Source organism: Anticarsia gemmatalis, chromosome 26 (assembly GCF_050436995.1).
Source record: "Anticarsia gemmatalis isolate Benzon Research Colony breed Stoneville strain chromosome 26, ilAntGemm2 primary, whole genome shotgun sequence".
NCBI lineage: Eukaryota > Metazoa > Arthropoda > Insecta > Lepidoptera > Erebidae > Anticarsia > Anticarsia gemmatalis.
Genome location: NC_134770.1, coordinates 4,327,210 through 4,343,891, shown reverse-complemented (window position 1 = coordinate 4,343,891; position 16,682 = coordinate 4,327,210).

Genomic DNA, 16,682 nt, shown 5'->3' with positions numbered 1-16,682 from the left:
TTTATCTCATGTGTATTTCAGTTTTCAAGGATAAGTTTTTCCGAATAATCTAGAGGTTTATAATCTAAATTAAAGACATGAGAAAGCCTTTTGACTCACGGGGATGTTTAATAACATACGAATAATGGACGCAAAGGACAATTGGACTCAAAAACCATATTTTTTCATACATCTTACATTGAACTAAGGTTTAATGGGAAATTTGAGGTCATATTCTATTCCGTACCGTTGCCTTCATTCTAATAACCACTATAACAACTGCGCCGCTGACATTACCAAGTGTTCAACAGATTATTGTACAAAATGTACATCGAAATTTCGAAAAAGATATTAAGTTTTTATGTTCACATGTTTCTTTAACAACCTAATCACTCAACACCAAAAATACATCTCTTACTCCAACAAAATCGATCGAAACTTGTAATAGATAGCCAGCAATTTGTCACTACTTATGCAGATAGAGATCTGAAACGATGGGATATTGTTGCAGCTGACCTTTAAGGAGCCTGCTGACCTCCTGTTACCGTTTACTGTGCTGTTTACAAGGGTTAAGGGAAGGGTTAGGGATAACCTATCTATAGATAGTATTGTTTGATCTGTTTTACATTGCATTGACAAATTGACGCCATTGGTCCGGATTAGTTAGATACCCGTGTTTCTTGGAACGGTCTTGGTAATTTGAATGGAATTCTGAGGGAATAATTTTCGAGTAGAATAATAATTTAAGAATAGTAAAACATAAAATAAAGCCTTTGGTAAGTAAAACTAGCGTACTTTTTTAAAAAAATCTAATGTATTTATATATATCAATTGCATAAACAAAAGTCTGTTTTTTGTAAAATAAAAGCTTACGTATTTCAATTTATTTACCTTATCCATTTTCAAAGTTGTATTAATTGTTCTTTCCTCTATATGGTGTTAATGATTTCTGTGGTGTTAATAATGTTTTATACTATAATGTTATAAATATAACTGTTTTCGTGTTCATTTATTGGTCAGAATATGCCATTAAAGTGCCCTTCAAAGTACAAAGGTCAAATACTACTATGCAGCCAATAATCTACGCAGTGTATACTCGGTTGCATAAGCACCCATTGATTTTTGTCAAAAAAAGTGATCGCTACTGGCTAAAGTCGTCCAAAACATACTTAGTATTAATATTCAACATTTATCAGATTTCTTTTAACGACTATCATAAAAGTTTGACCTCGTTACAGCACATGTTAAAGTAACAATACATCGTGTAACAAGATTCGAACAGAGTTAAGCGTTTGTACAACTTTATATACTTTTGAACGAAAGAAACAAGATAATGAGATGTAAAGGGTGGTTCTCATTTCACTGAAGATCATAATAGATTTCAGAATTTAAAAAACTGTGAACTATTGCTACTACTTAGTGATTGCAAATCATGGAATCTCGGGTTTGATACCTGAGTTGGGAAAACTACTGCAATGGAAATGATAGCCTAGAGTTTTGGTTTGTCCCCTGGTATAGCAAACGGCTCGTCTTTTATTTCATGGACCTAACTTTATAGCAGTATAAATTGGGTTTGTAACGACTATTAGGAATTTACAAAAATACTCATAACTGTTTTAACATGCTTGATTACAAAAAACCTTTTATACTTGCATGCGCCTTGCCTTTATACAATTCCTTACATTTTGACTCTAATATTTAAGGTTTTCTTTTGTACAATACCCAGCAAAATTCTGTAACATCAACAAGTCCAATAACTCCAATAAGAACCATCCTTTACCATCTAATTTCATACACAAAATCTTGGAAACTCATAACAAGCGAAACTTGGAATCGATGCCGGATTCGGATCGAACATTTCCTATTATTGAACTAAAACGGAACTCTTAAGTGGCTAAGTGATTGGTAACTTAACCGATTCCAGTTAGCTCGTTACTGTCGCTGTGTGAATTCCTAGTGACGTTTTCAATGGATAATTGACGAGATTGTTACAGAGTCGGTGAGATGATCATTGTGGAGATTTTTGCTTAGGAATGAAGGGTGGGTAGTTATTTGTTTGTGATAGTACTGCTTACTGAAGTAGTGTGTTGTTATGTTACATACTGTGCGTATTAAGTATAATCTATTAGTCAGATAAAAATCAAGAAAAATTAAGATGACGGAGTAAGTCCTTCCTGATCAATGGCCTAGGCTAGAAGTATCAGAATCAGTCTCAATCGGATGAAAATTTGTGACTAAGATGATTTTGTGTAGTATTATTGAACTAAAACGGAACTCTTGAGTAGCTAATACCATTTTTTACATGAGTTAAAACGCTATTGATTAGATAAACTATCGTTACATGTACCTCAAAAACCGGGGGTTAGTGATTGGTAACTTAACCGATTCCAGTTAGCTCGTTACTGTCGCTGTGTGAATTCCTAGTGACGTTTTCAATGGATAATTGACGGGATTGTTACAGAGTCGGTGAGATGATAATTGTGGAGATTTTTGCTCGGAAATTAAGTTTGGGTAGTTATTTGTTTGTGATAGTACTGCTTATTGAAGTTGAGATTTGTTGTGTTACATACTGAGCGTATCTATACTAAGAGTTTGTTTGTTTGAACGCGCTAATCTCAGGAACTACTGGTCCGATTTGAAAAATTGTGAAGTGAAGATCTGCTTTCTGAAGTTGTGTAGTGTTGTGTTACGTACTGAGAGTATTTACTAAGGATGTTTTTGTGGGTGGTTTATTTAAGTTATGTGTCTGCGAAAACTGCAGATCGAGGTAAATGGGGACTACGAGAACAGGCTGCGAAACTGTTTGAAAGGTTAGTTCAGTTACTTTGAAACATAAACACTGAATATCAAAACAAATATATTTTTGATTAATGATGTTCTAGTTTAACGACGATGTTAATAAAATCATAACTACGTTCAATAGTACAACATAGTAATAGTAACTAGTGTACACCAAAGTATGAGAAATTAGTGCTACTTTATATCTTGCCCGTGTTCGTCGTACCTTCAGAAACACCTCTAAACTAATACACCAAACTTTCACTACATAGTTAGTCCCCACATCATTAGTACCCGCCAACATGCATCCTCATTTGCCAGTTACATCTGCTTCAAATCCACACGATTCCCATTTCACCCAGTTCCCACTCGGACCTTTCATAATGAGTGAGCAGACACCCGTCAAAAACCCCACATTCCCACACAAAGGAAACACCTAACCTTTTTTAAAACCTGTTAAAAGTGACCTTAACAGACTGACCGCTGTAAAACTCCCCTTATCCCCAAGACCCTTTCTTATCCAACTTGGATTTTTCCATTCGATTTGGCCGACTAAAAATTTGGGACCCATCTTAAGGTCATTGAATGGAAAGCAAGAAAATTCAATTTATACGAAGCCACGATGCTTTCAGTGAATTTACATATTAAAATAAGAATTGTTTTGGCATAATGTAGGGTATAAAATGTTTGTATATTAAATACTGCTGGAATATATTACATTTCCTAGCGGTCTAATTCGGTGATATTAAAATTTTGGTATTTAGATCAAAGCTGGTAGTCCTGAAATAATATAGGCTATAAAGGGCTTTTTAGATGATCTTTACTGTATAAACCTTTTTATAAAGCCCAAGGATTAAATCAGAAAACATTTCACTGAAACACATCGCTACGCGTTGTATATTTTTTTTTACCAATCTGAAAAAAAACACCATGAGTTTTCGTCGCTATCATTTCGAAATATCTTAAATTCGAGTAACTTTGCTCAGACTAGACACGACTAGACCCTATTACATATACATTAATTTGCTATAATAACCGAAAATTATGGCAGTGCGTAGCAAACATAGTAAGTATATAAAGCAAGCTAACCATAGCTAGAACAAATCAAAATTCACGTAGCAAAAGTGATTCGAATACATATTTTATCTGCCCCCTCATATGACATCCAGAGAGCAAGATAAACAGAATTTTGAACACATAAGTACACGAGTTATCCGACTCGACATTTTACGTTTCGTATCCATAAAAAGTCGGTGTGATATTCGGTAGCGTTTTTATGACGTCATCGGCATCCCTTCCGCCTGCTCCGGCCGGTAACATACGGTGTTTATTTAAGCACTTTTTTTCGTGTAGGTATGTAATAATGTGGATTTTTTTCAAAATTAAATGTTTGTTTTTTGTATTTGGAGGTAGACTTTTTGGGTTGAGAGTGAAATCAAAATGTTGATACATTAAATGCAGACACATTTTGAAGTAACATGTTTTCAGAGAACATATTTGGACTGGATTTTGTACGTTAAGGATAACCTATTAATGTAATAATCTTCAAGTAACATAAATGCTAAAGTTTATGATGAATGTCAGATGGAAGTTCTTTACTTTGTTTTGCAATTATTAATGGTATTAAACTGTAACATCATTGAGTATTAGAATGACACAAAGTGTTTACTAATAAGCGGAAACAAACAAGCCCACAAAAAGTCAAAGATCATCAATAATCTGTATACTGATCTAAAAAATCCGCCCAGAAAAAAAAGACAATGAAAACCGAAACGGCAAAAGTCAATCCACATTAAGAATTAACATAAATCGTAGAGGTAAATCAAATATTATCTCAAGTAAGACAAATAAGAGAATCTTTGCGAGTTAAACTTTGCAAGAGTATTTTAATCTAAAAGTCGATTACTTCTATTTGTGATGTTTAAACATTGCTAAGCTCTGTAGTGGCCGAATACGAGTCGTTAGGACTATCTTGATTTTATAAGTATTTATGGAATTGAACACAGTACTATGTATTTATTTAGGACTAGCTGACCCGCGCAACTTCGCTTGCGTCACCTAAGAGAATGTGTCAAAATTTTCCCCGTTTTTGTAACATTTTTCAATGCTACTCCGCTCCTAATGACCGTACCGTGATGTTTTATAGCCTATAGCCTTCCTCGATAAATGGGCTATCTAACACCGAAAGAATTTTCCAAATCGGACCGTAGTTCCTGAGATTAGCGCGTTCAAACAAACAAACAAACTCTTCAGCTTTATAATATTAGTATAGACTAGCTGACCCGCGCAACTTCGCTTGCGTCACCTAAGAGAATTGGTAAAAATGTTCCCCGTTTTTATAACATTTTTCGTTGCTACTCCGCTCCTAATGACCGTAGCGTGATGTTATATAGCCTATAACCTTCCTCGATAAATGGGCTATCTAACACTGAAAGAATTTTTCAAATCGGACCAGAAGTTCCTGAGATTAGCGCGTTCAAACAAACAAACAAACAAACAAACAAACAATCAAACAAACAAACTCTTCAGCTTTATAATATTATATAAGTATAGATAAAACGAATGGTCTTTCATTTGTGCTAAAATTTTCAGGCAGAATCTCTTTTTTGCTATCTTTGATAAGTTGAAATGTCAATAATAATTTTATTTATTCATGTGTGTTGTTAAAAGTCTTAAAACATTACTGTCCCACTACTGGAGAATAGCTTATTTTAGAAACTGTTAAGCATCTAGTCCATTCTTACTTGGTTTAGTTCTATTTACATTAACTTTTCAATTTTTTTTCAAGTACGGATTGTTCTTCTTAAATCTTCTTTTTTAAACTCAGAACTGATGAAATTGGAATTGAATTCATATTCTTACTTAACGCAACGAAATAGGAATTTCTAAGTAAATAAAATATAATTTGAACATCTTCGCTTATTTTGAAACTGTCGCCAACTTTTTAACTATTCCTTGTCAACAAGTTTGTTCGCTTAATATCTACAAAATACGAAAATCACCAAAATTTTAAGTTCCATTTTGTTACGAAATTAAATTACCGTTACCGACTGACAAGAACCGAAGTTGACTTCGGATACAAAAAGAAAATCAAATCAACTTGACTTGGAGATCGAGAATCGGATAAATTTGCTTAGAAGTATCTTAACTTCAAAGTCAAAGGTATGTGTTACTACATTTTTAGACGCAAATCAAATTTCGTTGCAAAAGTTTTCTTTACTCGTATTTTTTTGGATAATACTTTTGGGATCTAATGTCAATTTGATGAAATGTTAACGTTTTACCATTACCATAGTTATTTCAAACTGAACACATTTAAAAAATTGCAAACAATGTTTTAAAATGCACGGGACTGTCACTGTTAAAGGATTTTTAATTGGAATCAACAGAAAACACAATTCAACTAGGTGATTTTCAAAGACAAAATCGCATTCGTATTAAAAAATTAAATTAACAACATCAATTACCTGTGTGTTTTTCAATAAATTTTCACACGACTTTTTTCAACCAAACGTTTTTTGAATTAAAACATAATTTTAGAGACGAGTGGCCGCCTCATTGTAGGCAGATATAAAACGTAGTAGGTCCATAATCCAAGTAGTATTTACATAATATAACAGAATAAAGGATACTTGATGGATCTCTCGTCGTAAAAGTTAGGACCACTTTGGCCTGCTTTGGTTTTATTTGTAACATCAATAAAATATTCGACTAGATGACCGGAGTCAATGACCTATTTAAGAAGGTTACAAAAGACGGAAAGAACATCACAAACTGTGGCCGTAAACTGCATGTTACATGCTTGGAACTACGTAGAGTAGGCTTCAAGAATATATTATTATGTAGGTACTGTCACGTTTTTAAAAGCATTTTTATCAACGAAAATAGGGAAAATACTTGTGTATATTAACTTTGCAGTAATTTCACAAAAACTCTTTCTCTCTCTGCTTTTTACCAGTATTCGTGTAAATATTATTTTCGACAAAAAATAAGATCAAATGTCACAATATGTTACTATTTCTTTTCTTTTTTGATACATCCAATGGCTTGAATAGTCCTAATGTTTGGTGTAAGAGTCGTCAAACGACTATTTGATAGGCACAAATATTTTAAGCCCTAAGTGTGCAGATAGAGAATTTGTTTTCAGTACCTTTGGAAAAAAAGAGCAAAAAAATACACATCTAAAACAGAATATACATAAAACGTGATATGATAAATCTTTAACTCCATAAAAATGCGTATTAATTTTGAATAACCTTATCAGCACTATAATGAAAACACAGCTTATCATGAATAATAACCAAAATGCTTCTATACATATTTAATTATTAGTTTTAGTAATTAGTTCAATGGCGTAATTCTATATCAGAATCCTTTAAAATTCGCTAATGGAAAATTTAGTAAAACAAAATGAACTCGACTAAATAGAATAGGCGCGATTACTATTAAGTTCTCTCGGGTGCTGCAAAATTAAATTTATATAAAGCGAATTACATTAATTCTGATAAGACTCAAGACATTGTTGAACCAAAGGATTTTGGAGACGTCTTAAGATATTTTGGCCCTGAATTGATTAAATTGGAGGTGTTGTGTGTACTCATTTAGGTATTTACTAAAATAATAGTGTCGAATTAAATTCAGATTATCACTGACTAGAATCTTAGAAAGAAGAGTCCGTAGTGTGATTTTACACAGTCGGTATTATCGAGTATCGAGAGTTTAATATTTGTAATGTACGAAAAAAAAATCCTTTTGCTTCCACTGATCAGATTTCAGTACAAATTGCCGAAAGTAAGAAATTGCCCCTCTGATAGTTCAGAGGGGCAATTTCGTCTTCGTCTTGTATAAAATTAATCTCTCAACATAACAAACTAAAACTATCTCATAAATTTAATGATTACACCTTTCCTTGGGTAAAAATTAATTGTAAAAATATTAATCACTTTTACAATCCTATCATATTTTCACTAGCAAAAGTGTTACAAGGCAAGGAACGTTTAAAACCATTATTTTTGTATTTAACTTCGACATACTCAGAACGATACCTTTCCTATTTTCTGGGCCATGTTTCCATTTACCATAACATAGAATATCGTATATAACTATTACCATACATATAGCGTTATACGCGCCGCAAGATAATTGATCCGCAATCCCTTGATGCTCAAGCTCAATGGTTTGAAACCCGACAATACCAGAAAACACGACACCTAAATCTTGACATTTAAACGTGAAACCCTTGGTATGTGAGTACGAATACAATTTATGAACAAAATATTATCTCCTTAACCTTTTCTTTTAAGCATGTTATGGTGTGATTCTTATGGTACCTACTTTAGTATAATATTCGTAGCGGGTATTCGATATTATTTTACTACTAACTCGAAGAAAAGCTATATATAATGATACAGTGAACAGTAGCGCATTTCTGTATAATCTGTACTGTCGATTATAGAGAATTTGACATTTAGAATGTACTGCCAAAATTGTTCCTACGACGCCCGTCAGAGGCGCTGATCAGATTTTCATACAGTTTTTCTCGATGACAAGACGGTTGACGGTTGTCGATAATAGTAGAGAATCGAGCTACAGGAAAGAGATTTGTCATTTCATTTCATTGTTTTTCGTACCAAACTTTTCGGTAACTATTCTATAGTGGTAAAAAATCACCTCCCTATAAAAGGCACCTTTTTTGTTTACTTTATCTTGCCAATAAATATTAATAAGGATTATTCAGTTTTTCTGATAAAAACTCTACATACAAAAACAAAATTTAAAATACAAAACTTTTATAATAACCGTCCTCATTTCAACCGCCATTTTTTGTCACTCAAGAATTGCATTCGAAATTTGAAAAAGAGCGGCGGTAATTTGAAATTCGAATTCGTTCCGTGTCAGTCGACGTTTGGCTTCACTACAGTTAGCACGTTTTAATGAAGTGCATTTTACAGATGGCGTCGAAGTAACGAATTTAAATTACTTGGTCCCCTTCTTCATTAAGAGTTTTTGTCTTCTGAGCTCTTATTTCAACTGTTTCCTTTTCTTATCTTTGAGATAAAGACGTTTCATTATCCTTCGACCTTTTTTACTAGAGTTCGGTACCCAGAGGGTGAAAACGGAACCCTATTACTAAACCACCGCTATCTGTCTGTGCGTCTGTCCATCTGTCCGTCTGTTCGTCTGGTACCGGGCTGTATCTCATAGACCGTAATAGCTAGTAAGCTGAAATTTTCACAGCTACAAATACAAAACTTAAGTGACGTCTATAAACATGGTTTTTGAATTTTTTGGTACGGAACCCTTCGTACACGAGTTCGACTCGCGCTTGGCTGGTTTTTTTATTACCGCCTCCCTTCATAGTGGTAATTAAAGAACAGATATTTCGTTGCTAGACTCGAGAGTATATTCGTACTAGTTCTCGTAAATCTCTTTTTAGATTAACACTAGTTTGATGGTCGGAACTTTTATTGTTATAAGTTTTGCGAACTGTACCGCGATTCTGTACAACTATCGACTACCGACAACCGGCTAGCTATCGAATTTTGACATTTAGAATGTACTGCCAAAATGTTTCCTACTACACCCGTCAGAGGCGCTGATCAGATTTTCATACAAAATTTCTCGATGACAGTTCGGTTGTCGGGAGTCGATAGTAGAAGAGAATCGAGGCACTGGTGTTACCTATGGAATGATATATGGAGTACGTGTTGTTCTCTTTTATTTTTATACCTGGAATACTAATGTTTAGTGCCTTAATGACTTCAGCAAAAAAAAGTGGGAGATGATTTACAATGCTTTGTTTTACTCAGAAAAATATTTATTAGATCAGTAGCTTGACTCTCTATTACTATCAACTAATGAAAACCAGCTAGTTATCGCGGAATTTTACATGAAAATCTGTTTACCGCCTCTATCGGGCTTCGTATGAACTATTTTGCCAGTATATTTAAAATGTCAAATTGTTGATACTCGAAAGTTTAAACTGTAGAGAATCGACTAACAGGCTGCAAGGTATAAAAGAGTACATAGTATAGTGTAGAAGTATAATTGAGTATTTGATTAATCAGAATCTCGAGATCGATGCATTAAATTATTGGACTTGATTAGTATGTATCCTGGGGATCAAACCATTGATGATGATTGCAGAAAAAAAAATCATTCCAAAAATCGAACGCAAAATAAATTTCTCTTTCATCGGTTTTATTTAAGTAATCCATTTACGATTATACTATTTGTTTACAATTAGTGTTATACCCTAATTAATCAGTTAATTTCAAACCATAATTACAATATAACGTCATAAGTTATTCGCTTATGACGCGTAACATTGACTAGCAATTTGCATATTATAAGCAGCTTAATTCACTGTCAGATTAGGCTTTCATTATGAAGTGGTTGATAGGTGTTCGTTAATATACGATACTGGTTTTAGTATATTATGACAGTCATTTTGGTTGAAAAGTTTGTTTATAGAAGTAAAATGGAATGGCATACAATTTGAGATTGATTTTTTGTAAGTTTACAACATTTGTGAGGTCGGTAGAAAATTAAATATAAAGTATAAATTATGATAAAAAATTGGGGTGATGTTACAGGAGTCGAGCCGAGTCGAGTGGTCAAAACTCTGAGCTACTGTAATAACAAAATATTTGAATATAATATAGATATTGGAACATACGACCATACTTCGGTTTACCCGAAACCGAATTGAAACCTAATTATACTAGTAGTTAATGCTCGATTTGGGAGTAAAATTCAAGGCCTCGTGACTTCTAGTTATATTCACACATATTAACAATCTTTAGGGTACAACTAGAAGTTTCTACATGATCGTTATAATTAAAATTCTCGATATTTACATTTTCATTTATTTACATTTTTTGCTTAAACGTCACCAGCTTAACTATACAGTCTACAGTCACTGTAAATGAAAATAATAACCAGAGCATAAGCTTTTGAAATAAACTACTATCAAATAAAACACGGGATTTGCTAAAAACTAAAATGATTCCGTACTTAAAATTCCCACTGCGTTCAGGTCAAAGTTTAAACACATTTCAAACAGAAGTATTTTCGCAAACGCTTTTCTATTCTGTGCCAGATAATACCAATAAAAACGGGGAAAACCTCGTAAAATTTAAATAGAGTTTTAAAACTGCTGTAAAATGCTTTGCCGGACCTATTCTGTGAGTACGTTTGTTTAGTGGCGGAAAAATCCGTGTTTTTATAACTTTTAATGCAACTGGACGGCTTGATTACTTGCTTGTCATAATGTAAAGCTGAAAAGCTTTCGTTTTGATAGTAATTTTATATGAATGTTTTAAATAAGAAGCTTACCTCCTGTGAGGGACGGCAGTGGCCTATATATATCATTTGATACGATTTCGACTGCCGTCGTGGCGCATTGATTTAGGTCGCCAGTAAGGCCTTTGACATGGCTTAACGACCTTCTTCGGCTTCTGGACAACAACCGGAGCCACGGAGACATCCAGCTCAAATACCACTAGGCGGTCAGCCATCTATAGAATCACCGTGCCGACGCTTGCTTAACACACAGATCGTTTACCGACCGGTAAGCGGCAGTGGCTAAATGGTAAAAGTAGTTCGAGCAGGTCAATGGCGTTCATCATCATAGCTTATTAAAAAAATCTCTACACCTAAATTGGGTTGTTGATAGTTCATAGTGGTAAGAAATCTTTCCTCTTATTCATTGTTGCTTGCATCACTGTATAAGAGTAACAGCTTAAAGTCAAGCTCATGTCATTCTATTTAGAATAAATGGATATATGAATAATTTCAAAACACTTTGATACAAAGTTGTTTCAGAGTGAAAAGATTTCAAAGTTGCACTTCATCTGGTGACTTTGTCATATTTGATGGTAATCTTATAGTTTATAGTATCATGAGTGTGGAAAATGTAAGTAATAATAGATTTTGGAATTTCGGGAATCTTATAGAAATCCTTGAGACACAAATTTAAAGGTTTGAATATGTTTTGATACGAATGTAGATAAAACTTATAGGAGCGCAATTCTTTACTAATATCGAGTATCAACAACAGGCTAAGTATAGAGAATTGTTGTGTGAAAATGTTTTTCGTTGCGATATTTGCTATTAACTTTAAGGTCAAACATTTTGAATGAAGACTACACTTTAAAAGTGTCGGTTCAATTGACGTTAACCGGAACATATCGACCGTCGAACATTTATCAGCAAAGATAAAGCCCGAACAAACGATGATTAACTTAACATTCACCCAAAGCACGAACACACATATTTTTAATAACACACATTTTAGGTCAAATTTCTTACCAAACAGAGGGAAAAATCTTCAGAAACAAGGAAAAGGGAAAGAAAAAATTATCTCCATATTTACAGCGCGAGATTTTCTTGCGAATTTACTTCTGAATTATTGAGATAGGTCCATATCGCGATTATATTATTCATATTCAACATTTAATTCAAACAAAAAGTTCCCGGGGGACCTGTTGTCAAAAATATCACGTAGGATCTTTATGTTCAGACACATTTGCACATAAAAGGAAGTTTACGATCTTCGTACGAAGCATCGGAAGATAAAAGTGGAAACAAACCACAATATTGTACGGCTGATGCTTTTTTTTGTTATCTAATATTTTAGCTACCGAGCAATAATCTTTACTGGTTCGGGGAAATTTACTTTCGGGTTCTTCGGCTTTGAATTAAGTGGGATTTCGTACTTCGGGATTCTGATTAGTATTTGTAGACACATTTAAGTGCTATTTTTAGGTGAAATGAGAACACACTAGGATTACTAAAACCTAAGGTTAGAAATTGGAACAAAATGTATTTGTACAATCTTATACTCTAGATTACATACTTCAGCCAGATTATTTCTTATATGTTCCTTGTATTCGATAAATAATAGCAAATAAAACATGATCTCTTCGTGCGTGATTTGTAAAAGAAAAGTATTTAACCCGGGCGAAGTCAGAGAGGGTTCCTAATGTCAGTATAATTCCAAATTTTTCTAGTGAATCGAGATTTTACCAACGTAACAACCATCTAACAAACCAAAACGTACTGCACACGTCTTAACTGATAAACCATATAAACTAAACACCAAACACCCTATCAGCAAAACTAAAAGAAAACTGCAATCCCCACTAAAGAAAAGGCTAGCCGCAGCCCATATAAATTCATGTCCCTTAAGGTATTCTAGGGAAAACGAAAATAGCAGAGGCTAAACAATCTGGGAACCTTAATATTATGCAAAATGCCGCCGTGAGGATTCAACGGGGACTGTCTAAGGCAGTTTTGGAAACAATAGACGTGAGTGGTACCTCTGAAATGGGCTGATAGGTAGGTTAAGAAGGTCGTATGTAGGCCCCTTTTGACTTCCGCACCGTTACTAGAAAAGGCGGAATTGGATGTGTGATAATGTGTTATACGTCGTGTAGGGAAGTTTTTTAATGATTTCGTTACATGTGCTGTGATGTTAGTAGGTAGTAGTTACAATCTCTAAAAATATCTAAAAAAAAATATCCCAGAAAAAAATTCGCTAGACGCATTCTTACATGGTTTGTGGACTCATCTGCTAAACAATAAAGATAAAATAATATCTGGCTCAATATTTGCAGCGGTAATAAGTACAGTAAAATCTGATTAATCATATCAATTATATTCTCAATTACAACTTAAAAGCCTGCATAACAAAAGAAGAGCAATACAACCTAAATAAAAGAATTGGATAAAACACTCTACCTTACCCTTTAAAACGAAACAGGAGGTATTATTAAGGAATTATAATTGAAATGTGTATGTTTTAGATCCAACACAAAATAACAGTATTTTTCTAATAAAAAGGTGAATGGAGGTCAAATAAGCACTGGTACACTGACCCATTTTCCGTAAAACAAATTAAAAGAAACCAATTCAAGTTTGTTCCGATATAAAAATGCCGATATTCAATTTCAATGTTTATTAAAAGGGAGAGTATTGAAGGACTTTGTAAAACAATAGGTTTTAATGGATATCTGAATAACACGAATGATAAGTAAAGATTTGTTTATGAAAAACTGTAGATAATATTTTTCTTACCATCAGAGAAAATTAAAATGACTTTGATAATATACGATTGAAAAATGTGAATTTTGAGGTAAACTTTTATACTACGATAACTATTTCAGATTACATGGGCAATTCCCTACTACTATCAACTATCGAAAACCGCCACTAGTAGTAGGTACATTGTTTTCTCCTTCAGATTGTAGTGATTATTACGTTATGTCAAAGCAGCAATATACTGAATAGTGACCATTTTTGGCGTACACTAGTAGTCAACTAAGATACGTGATGCACATACTGATCAGCGACCCTAGCGTGTACCGTAGGAACTAATTGTTCAGTACATTTAAATGTCAAATTCTCGATACTTTATAGTAATGCCTGTAGAAAATAGCGCTACAATACTGCCTTACTACTTGAAAAGATTATAACGTCCTACAGTTTCATCATACTACCAGAAAACGTATTTAATTGGAGAATCTAATTCAAGAGAACTGTAAAAACTGTCAGGGGTCTTGTTAGATTTTTTTACAACAGCAGACGCACTAACACGACAAGCTTAACAAAAGCAAGAATCAGATCTATTTTTATAAATCTTCGATCAAATTTTAAAGCGACATTCACAGCTTTCACTCATAAAACTAGTTTTATGTATTCAAATCTTTCCAATATCATTTCCTTGTGACATTTATTTGAATATTTCAAACTGATATTAAAATACATACGTTTAGCGTCAGGTGGAAATTGAAAAATTTTCGAGTTCCTCTCCGAACGTCGTAGTTTATGTGTACGTATAAGTCTAAGGAAATGTAAGATGGAATGTTAAAATAATTCTAGATATAGCCTAGATTGATTTGTTTTGATGTTTCTACCATATATACAATAATTTATATCAGTAATAACAGTTAACTCTAGCAAAACAATAACCTAAAATTGTAGCAAATCAGAATCATTAAGCGTTGTGGATCCTAAAACTGACTGATGGCTTGACTTCGAAGCGTTCTTAGGTAGATGGCCAGTCGCACCATTCAATTAAGGGGGATACACATCCAAGAGGGGGCCTTTGCTTTGGGAGACAGAACTCTGAAAAAGTGACTATCGATTTAAACAACCACTTATTACTTATTTGTAGACTTCCCACCACAAATATTAGTAACTAATATGAATCTGTTTCGAATAAGAGCAAGACTGTAAAACATCAAGCAATTATTTGTTTCACCGTAGTTAAAGATATAGTATCGTATGTTTTTCTTACTTCCGTGGTTGCAGATAAAAGCAAAAAGTAGTATCAAAATTCGACAAATATTTTTGCTGATGCAGATTTCGTATGTAGTTTGGTTTTACATAACATAGTACAACTACCTTTGCGTACAAACATCTCATTTAAAATACACTTGAAACTTGTAATAACTATACATACGGGTGTTGGTTCCGGTGCAGTAGTTAACGCATTTAATGTTGCTAAAGTTAAAACGTTTTATAACTAGGTTAAAAAAACTTCAGCTTTGACCGACAAATTGTGCTTTTTATGTTCCATATGAACGTGATTTTTAAATTTAGTTTTGCAATTTAAAACGTAATTGAGTTATGTGGGATATGGTTTGAGTGGATTGCAAGGGTCACCAAATTTTAGTACGGTTTGCTGAGTTTGATGTGATTATAGGATTTTAGTATCCAATTATATAAAATAGTATCAGTATTACTTTTTTCATGCAATATGTAAAGTCAGTTGGATTAACAACTGACTTTTCAAATTATAAACATTAAGAATGACATTTTTCTTTTATTTGGTCCAGATCAAAAAATATCCCTGACTTTCAGAAAATAATAATGAAGAACATAAGAAGTTATAAACATATCAAAGTAGGCGTTTGGAGCATGTGATTTTACAACTTTAACTAATAGAAACCGATTTAGTGTTTGTAACCAGTCTTTTAGTAAAAACACTGCTAAAATTACTAGCTTCTACCGGCGACTTCGTCTGCATGCAATAGATTTCCCGGGTTTACAGTACCTAACATATGACGTGTTAATCTAGATTATAAGCTATCAGTGCAGTATATTTCATTAAAATGAAATAATAACAAACCTATATCCATCCGTACTAACAAACTTTCGCATTTATAACATTAGTAGGAGAAAACCCCACATTTTAATCATACTCTCACGTCATTACACTACTACAAAGGACATCTTCGTATCTTCAAACTAGACAGTCTGAGCTATACAATAAAGGATTAAATATTATCCAGTGGTTTGATAGTTTATCCGGAGGGTCATAGCATAATGACCGTGTCTAGACGTTATAATATCTAGTACCATATTAATACTGTCTGCTGTTTAATCCTCTGATAAAGTATGTAGTTAAGCTACTGTTTTAGAAACAGTCAAATTTGAAGACTCTTGTGACTAGTAGATCGTTTGTAGCTCAGGAAACAATATTTTGTTCGAATGTTAGTTACCATTTTAGTTGAAGTTTTAACAACTATATCATTAAACTCAGTCAGGTGGTAGATACCATTTATATCAATGACTACTAACGACTATGTCACTGAACTTAATTTGCCGTGGCTTAACTGTCAGACTTGTGATTGAGAAGTCTCGGGTTCGAATCTTACTTATTGCAATTTGACGTGAACTCACACTAACACAAGGTTTCAAGTTTGGCTTAAGACCTTAATAGTAAACTTGCTTATTAAATTTCAAAAAGGTGTATCTCCATAACAAAAGCCTAACACATATGCCCTTTTCGAAACGTAAATACAGCTTCAATACGCTTTAGTTCACCACTATTTATTTTACCTCATTCAATATCTTCATACATTGTTCTATTCATACTTGTCTTACCCCATAGTCTTCGCCATGTGTTCAGAACAGTC